At 45.8% G+C, this 10,000-nt stretch overlaps 1 protein-coding gene across 3 annotated transcripts in view; it reads right to left on the reverse strand.

Annotated features, from left to right (window-relative positions):
- Nucleotides 1–10,000, reverse strand: part of LOC123774910 (allatostatin-A receptor) — a 395,408-nt gene that overhangs the window by 357,014 nt on the left and 28,394 nt on the right. Inside the window, exon 1 of one of the 3 annotated variants that reach the window (XM_069316607.1) lies at nt 5,998–6,149. The exons of the other annotated variants lie outside the window; for them this stretch is intronic. The gene's annotated coding sequence lies outside the window, so the exon portion shown is untranslated. Of the gene's footprint in view, nt 1–5,997; nt 6,150–10,000 lie in introns of those variants that run through there. 3 annotated transcript variants of the gene reach the window in all.

Consider the following 10,000-nt stretch of genomic DNA (forward strand, 5'->3'; position numbering starts at 1 on the left):
CGAAGGGAGCAGGAGGCTGAACCCCAGGTACCATCTGGGAGGTGAAATCCTGCAAAAAGTCAAATAGAGAGAAGGATCTGGGGGTTGATATCACACCGAACCTGTCCCCAGAGGCCCACATCAAAAGGATATCATCAGCGGCATATGCTAGACTGGCCAACATAAGAAGTGTCTTTAGAAACTTGTGTAAGGAATCGTTCAAGACCCTGTATACCACTTAATGTAAGACCAATCTAGAAGTATGCAGCTCCAGCCTTGAGTCCATACCTTGTTAAACACAAGACAAAGTTAGAGAAGATTCAGCGGTATGCCAGCAGACTGGTCCCGGAACTGAGAGGAATGAGCTACGAGGAAAGGCTAAAGGAGCTGAACCTCACATCCCGGGAAAACAGAAGAGTAAGGGGAGACATGATAACCACCTACAAAATTCTCAGGGGAATTGACAGGGTGGACAAAGACAAACTCTTCAGCACGGGTGGAACACGAACAAGGGGACACAGGTGGAAACTTAGTACCCAGATGAGCCACAGAGACGTTAGAAAGAATTTTTTTTCAGCGTCAGAGTAGTTAATAAATGGAATGCACTAGGCAGTGATGTGGTGGAGGCTGACTCCATACACAGTTTCAAGTGTAGATATGATAGAGCCCAGTAGGCTCAGGAACCTGTACACCAGTTGATTGACGGTTGAGAGGCGGGACCAAAGAGCCAAAGCTCAACCCCCGCAAACACAACTAGGTGAATACAACTAGGTTAATACACACACACACACACACACACACACACACAAACACACACACAAACACACACACACACACACACACACACACGCACGCACGCACACACACACACGCACAAACAGGAAGGAGCCAAAGAGTTACGGTAAGGGGCGAGAAGTCGGACTGGCGAACAGTAACAAGTGGAATACCACAAGGATCGGTGCTGGGACCAATTCTATTTCTTGTATATGTTAACGACATGTTTACAGGCGTAGAGTCCTACATGTCGATGTTTGCGGATGATGCAAAGTTGATGAGAAGAGTTGTGACAGATGAGGATTGCAGGATCCTCCAAGAGGACCTGAACAGATTGCAGAGATGGTCAGAGAAATGGCTACTAGAATTCAACACGAGCAAATGTAAAGTTATGGAAATGGGACTAGGAGATAGGAGACCAAAGGGACAGTACACAATGAAGGGGAACAGCCTACCTGTAACGACGCGTGAAAGAGACCTGGGGGTGGACGTAACACCTAATCTATCTCTTGAGGCACATATTAATAGGATAACGACAGCAGCGTACTCTACACTGGCAAAAGTTAGAACATCATTCAGAAACCTAAGTAAGGAGGCATTTAGGGCGCTTTACACTGCCTACGTGAGGCCAGTCTTAGAGTATGCCGCCTCATCATGGAGTCCCCATCTGAAGAAGCATATAATGAAACTGGAAAAGGTTCAGAGGTTTGCAACGAGACTCGTCCCAGAGCTACGAGGGATGGGGTATGAGGAGCGCCTGAGGGAACTGTGCCTTACGACACTAGAAAGAAGAAGGGAGAGGGGGGACATGATAGGAACGTATAAGATACTCAGAGGGATTGACAGAGTGGACATAGACGAAATGTTCACACGGAATAGTAACAGAACGAGAGGACATGGATGGAAGCTTGAAACTCAGATGAGTCACAGAGATGTTAGGAAGTTTTCTTTTAGCGTGAGAGTAGTGGGGAAATGAAATGCACTTCAGGAACAGGTTGTGGAAGCAAATACTATTCATAATTTTAAAACCAGGTATGATAGGGAAATGGGACAGGAGTCATTGCTGTAAACAACCGATAGCTAGAAAGGCGGGATCCAAGAGTCAATGCTCGATCCTGCAAGCACATATAGGTGAGTACATATAGGTGAGTACACACACACACACACACGCACGCACACACACGCACACACACACACGCACACACGCACGCACACACAGGAGTATACAGTAATAAGGAAAGAGAGGGAAGGTAGAGGAGGAGGCGGAGTGGCCCTACTCATGAGAAGGGAATGGAGTTTTAAGGAGATGGCCATCCCGGGCTGTGAGGAGTTCAGAGACTACATAGCAGGCACCATAACAATGGGAGGACCAAGAATAGTAGTAGCAGTAATATACAACCCTCCACCAAATGACAGGAGACCCAGTCAAGAGTATGAAAACAACAACAAGGCAGTTAACACTATAATTGAGAGGGCAGCCTCTGCTGCCTGTAGAAATAGATCCCACCTGCTCATCATGGGCGACTTCAATCACGGAAAGATTGACTGGGAGAACAAGGAACCGCATGGAGGCGAGGATACGTGGAGAGCCAAACTATTGCAGGTGGTGACAAGCAACTTTTTAACGCAGCATGTCGGAGAACCCACAAGGATGAGAGGCAATGATGAACCAGCGAGACTCGACCTAGTCTTCACTCTGAACGACTCCGACATAAGAGAAATCGGTTTTGAGGACCCAGTAGGAATGAGCGACCACAGTGTACTGGTGTTTGAGTACTTGATTGAAGAAGGGTTATTGAACTCGAGGAGGGATACCGAAACCAAAAGGTTAGCATACCGAAAGGGAAACTATGAGGGGATAAGAAAATTCCTAACAGATATAGCATGGGAAACAGAGCTCAGGGGTAAGACGGCCCAAGATATGATGGATTACATCACGCAGAAGTGCAAGGACGCAGCAAACAAGTTTGTCCCAGTCCAAAAGGAAAACAGAGAAATGAAGATGAGAAACCCATGGTTTAATCAAAGATGTAGGCTAGCTAAGCAGCAAAGTAAAAGGGCATGGAGAAACTATAGGAATAACAGGACACTGGAGAGCAGAGAAAGATACCAGAATGCCAGGAATGAATATGTCAGGATGAGAAGAGAGGCAGAAAGACAATACGAAAATGACATCGCAAGCAAGGCAAAGACTCAGCCTAAATTGTTGCATAGCCACATTAGGAGAAAAACAACAGTAAAGGAACAGGTTATGAGATTAAGGATAGGGGCGGAAGGATTCACTACAAATGACAAGGAAGTGTGTGAGGAATTGAATAAGAAATTCCAGGAGGTCTTCACCTTAGAACAAGGAGAAATTCCAGAGGTAAGTGAGGGAATAGCTAACCAGGAACCACTGGAAGAGTTTGAGATTACCAGTGGGGAAGTAAGGAAGTGTTTACTAGAGTTGGACGTGACGAAGGCTATAGGCCCAGATGGAATCTCCCCTTGGGTTCTAAAGGAAGGAGCAAGAGAACTGAGCCTACCACTCTCCATAGTGTATAACAAATCACTGGCAACAGGGGAACTGCCAGATATTTGGAAAGCAGCTAACGTAGTCCCGATATACAAGAAAGGGGATAGACAGGAGGCACTGAACTACAGGCCAGTGTCCCTAACCTGCATACCATGCAAGCTGATGGAGAAGATTGTGCGAAAAAAACTAGTGGAGCATCTGGAGCGAAGGAACTTTGTAACACAGCATCAACATGGGTTCAGGGATGGCAGGTCCTGCCTCACAGGGTTACTTGAATTCTACGACCAGGCAACAAAAATAAGGCAAGAAAGAGAAGGGTGGGCAGACTGCATATTTTTGGATTGTCAGAAAGCCTTTGATACAGTGCCACACAAGAGGCTAGTGCGAAAGTTGGAGATGCAGGCTGGAGTGAGAGGGAAGGTACTCCGGTGGATAGAGGAATACCTAAGCAACAGGAGACAACGAGTCTGTGTGAGGGGTGAAGTCTCAGATTGGCGAGACGTCACAAGTGGAGTCCCGCAGGGGTCAGTCCTCGGACCTATACTGTTTCTGGTATATGTAAATGATCTCCCAGAGGGTATAGATTCGTTCCTCTCAATGTTTGCCGACGATGCAAAAATTATGAGGAGGATTGAAACAGAGGATGATAGTAGGAGGCTACAAGATGACCTGGATAGACTGAGTGAATGGTCCAACAAATGGCTGTTGAAGTTCAACCCGAGTAAATGCAAAGTAATGAAACTAGGCAGTGGAAACAGGAGGCCAGGCACAGGATACAGAATAGGAGATGAAGTACTTAATGAAACAGACAGAGAGAAAGATCTAGGAGTTGATATCACACCAAACCTGTCTCCTGAAGCCCACATAAAGAGAATAACGTCTGCGGCATATGCGAGGCTGGCTAACATCAGAACGGCGTTCAGGAACCTGTGTAAGGAATCATTCAGAATCTTGTACACCACATATGTAAGACCAATCCTGGAGTATGCGGCCCCAGCATGGAGCCCGTACCTTGTCAAGCACAAGACGAAGCTGGAAAAAGTCCAAAGGTATGCTACTAGACTAGTCCCAGAACTAAGAGGCATGAGTTATGAGGAAAGGCTGCGGGAAATGCACCTCACGACACTGGAAGACAGAAGAGTAAGGGGGGACATGATCACAACCTACAAAATCCTCAGGGGAATCGACCGGGTAAACAAGGACGAACTTTTCAACACTGGTGGGACGCGAACAAGGGGACACAGGTGGAAGCTGAGTACCCAAATGAGCCACAGAGACGTTAGAAAGAACTTTTTCAGTGTCAGAGTAGTTAGCAAATGGAATGCATTAGGAAGTGATGTGGTGGAGGCTGACTCCATTCACAGTTTCAAATGTAGATATGATAGAGCCCAATAGGCTCAGGAATCTGTACACCAGTTGATTGACGGTTGAGAGGCGGGACCAAAGAGCCAGAGCTCAACCCCCGCAAGCACAATTAGGTGAGTACAATTAGGTGAGTACACACACACACACACACACACACACACACCCACACACACACACCCACCCCCACACACAAGTGTGAGTCCACCAGCAGCAGCAACAGGTGGAGTGTCAATCAACTAATGGACTGGAGGTAAGGCAAACAATATTGGGTTAGCAAACTTAGTGACGTGTTCATTGGAACAAATACATCTAGAAGGTAAAGCAGAACACTTGGAGACATCGACAATGAGCTGAGTGGTTCAAGTAGTTAGGCATTATTCCTTCTCGCCATCCTATCTCAAATCCTTGTCCTCATATCCCAGCTCCTTGTCCTCATATCCCAGCTCCTTGTCCTCATATCCCAGCTCCTTGTCCCCATATGGGTCGAACTTATACTCAATTTCCTCATACTTAGGTCGAGCTTATACTCAATTTCCTCACGCTTGGGTCGAACATATAATACACCCAAAATGTTCTGTCATGGTTTTTTAATTTACAACCAGAGGCTCATATAATGTATGCAGGAATACTCCCGCAGGAGCCTTAAGTCCCTGGCTAGCCCACCTAAGTGCTCCTCATTACTGTCTCACTTAAGTGCTGGATGAGTGTGTCTCGTGAGTAAGTGTGTTGGCTCCAGTAAGTTACGTCCAATATATTCGACAACTTCTGCAAGGTTAAATCTCAATTGAAATCTATCCCTGGAAACACAAACCGAAACTGTCTCTATTTTCCGCTTGTTACAACTTGTAATAAAGTTGTTACATCTTGGCTTAACGTGTTTATGACGTATTAGAACGTTGTTACAACTTGCTATATTGGTTGTTATAACTGGTTAGGTGTTAAAACTTGTTCGAACGTTGCACCAACGTCGTAGTTTCGGTGTGTGTTTGGCGGGTATTTGGTTCGTTGTTCACTGCTACACAATATTAGAGTTGTCTCTCACCACGCTTGGGGGGCCTCGTAGCCTGGTGGATAGCGCGCAGGACTCGTAATTCTGTGGCGCGGGTTCGATTCCCACACGAGGCAGAAACAAATGGGCAAAGTTTCTTTCACTCTGAATGCCCCTGTTACCTAGCAGTAAATAGGTACCTGGGTGTTAGTCAGCTGTCACGGGCTGCTTCCTGGGGGTGGAGGCCTGGTCGAGGACCGGGCCGCGGGGACACTAAAGCCCCGAAATCATCTCAAGATAACCTCAAGATAACCACCAGTGTCCTGCTGTTGACAGAAAATATACAAATGAAAGACTATAACATTGGCACACTCACGGTTTAGCTGTCTACCGGATCCCAACACCTCGCACACCGTCTGTCAATGACACTTCCGTCTGTCAATGACACTTCCGTCTGTCAATGACACTTCCGTCTGTCAATGACACTTCCGTCTGTCAATGACACTTCCGTCTGTCAATGACACTTCCGTCTGTCAATGACACTGTCGTCTGTCAATGACACTGTCGTCTGTCAATGACACTGTCGTCTGTCAATGACACTGTCGTCTGTCAATGACACTGTCGTCTGTCAATGACACTGTCGTCTGTCAATGACACTGTCGTCTGTCAATGACACTACCTGCAAGATACCACAAACAAAATCACACATTACTAAAGCCTTTGAATACACCTTACCGTAATTTATATAAATCATATGTGAATATTAAATCAATTACCTCAATGAACATTGACTAAAATTGTCATATCGAAATTTTATGTCAAAAAGTGTCTTTAAATGAGACGCCAAAAATTAAAATACACCCCGTTAATAAAGGTGTTATTGTATATTACATTGATTAATTTTTTAGTTAATTAATTAATTAATTGATTAATTTTTAATTAATTAATTTGTAGATTAATTTTTTATTCTGGCCAAAAATCGATTCGTCACTCTACGAATGTCGAATGTCACCAATTCGACATCGTAGAGTGTCGCAATTAAAATAATATATCTCTTGGATTGGAGTTCAGGGACGAATGTTCGATCCTATTGCATAACCTGATTGATTTTCTTCACATGCCACTGGTCTAATTACTTACAATTTCAACAGTTGCAGGAATTTAATAAGTTGCTAGACATCAAGTGACATAGACAAAGACAAACAAGGACAATTGTTTGCAAATTGAAAGAAATGGAATGAAAAAGATTAGACTAAACAACATAAATTAGTATGAGAAACAGAATGAAAACGAATAGATGAGAAAATAGAAACACGAACGAGAATTGGCAATAAACAGGATTAAAAAAAATAGAATCAGAATTCCTAGACTCCATCTCCATCCTCAACTTTCAAAACACAACAAATGAATGTAAGATCCAATGTAGTAGCAATAGACTAGAGAATATTGAAAGAATACCACCACTCTCACCCTACAAGCACACACACACACATATGTAAGCACATATACATACGCACATACAAGTACATACTCCCTAACAAAACACATATATACAATATTTTATGTCAATTTTGATGTGGTTCTCAGTGTTTAAATTTGAATGAATAATTAAATAAACATATTTTGTCATGTTGGTGATCTGGAAATGAAGCTTTCATATATTAATGACTTTAATATTTGTTAAAATATCGGTTAATATATATGTGTGTATATATATATATATATATATATATATATATATATATATATATATATATATATATATATATATATATATATATATATATATATATATAGGCACAACTCTCCTAAACACGAGAGTGAAGTATACAACTTTAGAAACACTTTCCCACCAGGAGACTCGAACCCTAGCCAGCACAGAAGCCTTCCAGCAACTGGCAACTGGCTCTTGGGAGGTGGTAGTCTTTGGAGTGTATAAATACTCTGAAATTGCCATCTCTTTTAAGGGTCTGAGCAGATGGTGGAGTGGGTTAAGGCGTACCTGTTATGCCAGTTGCTGGAAGGCTTCTGTGCTGGCTAGGGTTCGAGTCTCCCGGTGGGAAAGTGTTTCTAAAGTTATATATATATATATATATATATATATATATATATATATATATATATATATATATATATATATATATATATATATACTGGAGGAATACCCGGCTGTGCTCGGGTCTCTTTCCACCTCTCTTCTTTCCACTCTTCAAACATCCAGCTCATCTCTCTATCTCTCTCCTCCTCTTTCTCTACGTCATCTCAACTCATCACCCCCCCACTTTAACCCCCCCCCCTTCCCCCATCAAGAAGCACTCAAACATATATTTGGGTCTCAATTCTCTCTCTCTCTCTCTCTCTCTCTCTCTCTCTCTCTCTCTCTCTCTCTCTCTCTCTCTCTCTCTCTCTCTCTCTCTCTCTCTCTTAATTGCTTTGCTTTCTCATCCTTTTCCCAGTAATGTTTCTTCCAGGAACAACTCTACGGTACTCACACGCCACATTTCACATATGACCGTGAAAGGTATCACGAAGATGGCCTAGGTTATCTTGAGATGATTTCGGGGCTTAGCGTCCCCACGGCCCGGTCCTCGACCAGGCCTCCTACGCAGCCCGTAGCAGCTGTCTAACTCCCAGGTACCTATTTACTGCTAGGTGAATAGTTGCATCAGGGTGAAAGAAACTCTGCCCATTTGTTAGCACTACGAATTCCAAGCGTTGGCCACTCAGCCGTCAGGCTGTCAGGGATGAGGATAAGTATTTCGAGTAGGACGGATGAAATGAATGATGCCCAACCCCTTGGACAGTCGGGGATTGAACGCCGACCTGCAAGAAAGGAGACCGAGGCTCTACCATCCAGTACAAGAGGTTGGGCTAGCCGGGGTCTATCTTATAGGTCCTATTAAGAGGGGCTGGCCATTGTGTGACTCAGTCTCCCACATAATATGTGAAAGATGGCTGACCCCATGTGTGGCCTCGTAGCCTGGTGGATAGCGCGCAGGACTCGTAATTCTGTGGCGCGGGTTCGATTCCCGCACGAGGCAGAAACAAATGGGCAGAGTTTCTTTCACCCTGAATGCCCCTGTTACCTAGCAGTAAAATAGGTACCTGGGTGTTAGTCAGCTGTCACGGGCTGCTTCCTGGGGGTGGAGGCCTGGTCGAGGACCGGGCCGCGTGGACACTAAAGCCCCGAAATCATCTCAAGATAACCTCAAGATCCCTAGATTTAAGGGTATATAAATTATTATTATTAACAACTTTATTGACAAAATTAATTACAATTTTGCCTAATCTGAGGATTTTGATAGTCTTATTAAAGTGAGGATAATGCTGGTATTCACTGTCACGCAGGACAGTGGGTCATACACAAGACAATAGGTCTAAACTGTAGGCTGAAGCACATATATATCATGGTTACAATCAATGTAATTGGGTATATAAATACATGAAAATAGGCTGTTGGAGGATAGGGGTTGACGGGAGAGGAAGAGAAAGGGTGAAATGAAAGGATAGGGAGTGGGGGGGGGGGGGTAGGGATATTGAGGAGGAGACGAGGAGGGTAGATAATGGGTAGATGACTCCACCCCCACCCTAGCTCACTCTGGCCCCCCACCCTAGCTCACTCTGGCTCCCCACCCCCACCCTAGCTCACTCTGGCTCCCCACCACCACCCTAGCTCACTCTGGCTCCCCACCACCACCCTAGCTCACTCTGGCTCCCCACCCCCACCCTAGCTCACTCTGGCTTACCACCACCACCCTAGCTCACTCTGGCTCCCCACCCCCACCCTAGCTCACTCTGGCTCACCACCACCACCCTAGCTCACTCTGGCTCCCCCACCACCACCCTAGCTCACTCTGGCTCACCACCACCACCCTAGCTCACTCTGGCTCCCCACCACCACCCTAGCTCACTCTGGCTCACCACCACCACCCTAGCTCACTCTGGCTCACCACCACCACCCTAGCTCACTCTGGCTCCCCCACCACCCACCCTAGCTCACTCTGGCTCCCCACCACCACCCTAGCTCACTCTGGCTCACCACCACCACCCTAGCTCACTCTGGCTCACCACCACCACCCTAGCTCACTCTGGCTCACCACCACCACCCTAGCTCACTCTGGCTCCATACCACCACCCTAGCTCACTCTGGCTCACCACCACCACCCTAGCTCACTCTGGCTCACCACCACCACCCTAGCTCACTCTGGCTCCCCACTCCCACCCTAGCTCACTCTGGCTCCCCCACCACCACCCTAGCTCACTCTGGCTCCCCACCCCCACCCTAGCTCACTCTGGCTCACCACCACCACCCTAGCTCACTCTGGCTCACCACCACCACCCTAGCTCACTCTGGCTCCCCACCACCACCCTAGCTCACT

Source organism: Procambarus clarkii, chromosome 84 (assembly GCF_040958095.1).
Source record: "Procambarus clarkii isolate CNS0578487 chromosome 84, FALCON_Pclarkii_2.0, whole genome shotgun sequence".
NCBI classification, from domain to species: domain Eukaryota; kingdom Metazoa; phylum Arthropoda; class Malacostraca; order Decapoda; family Cambaridae; genus Procambarus; species Procambarus clarkii.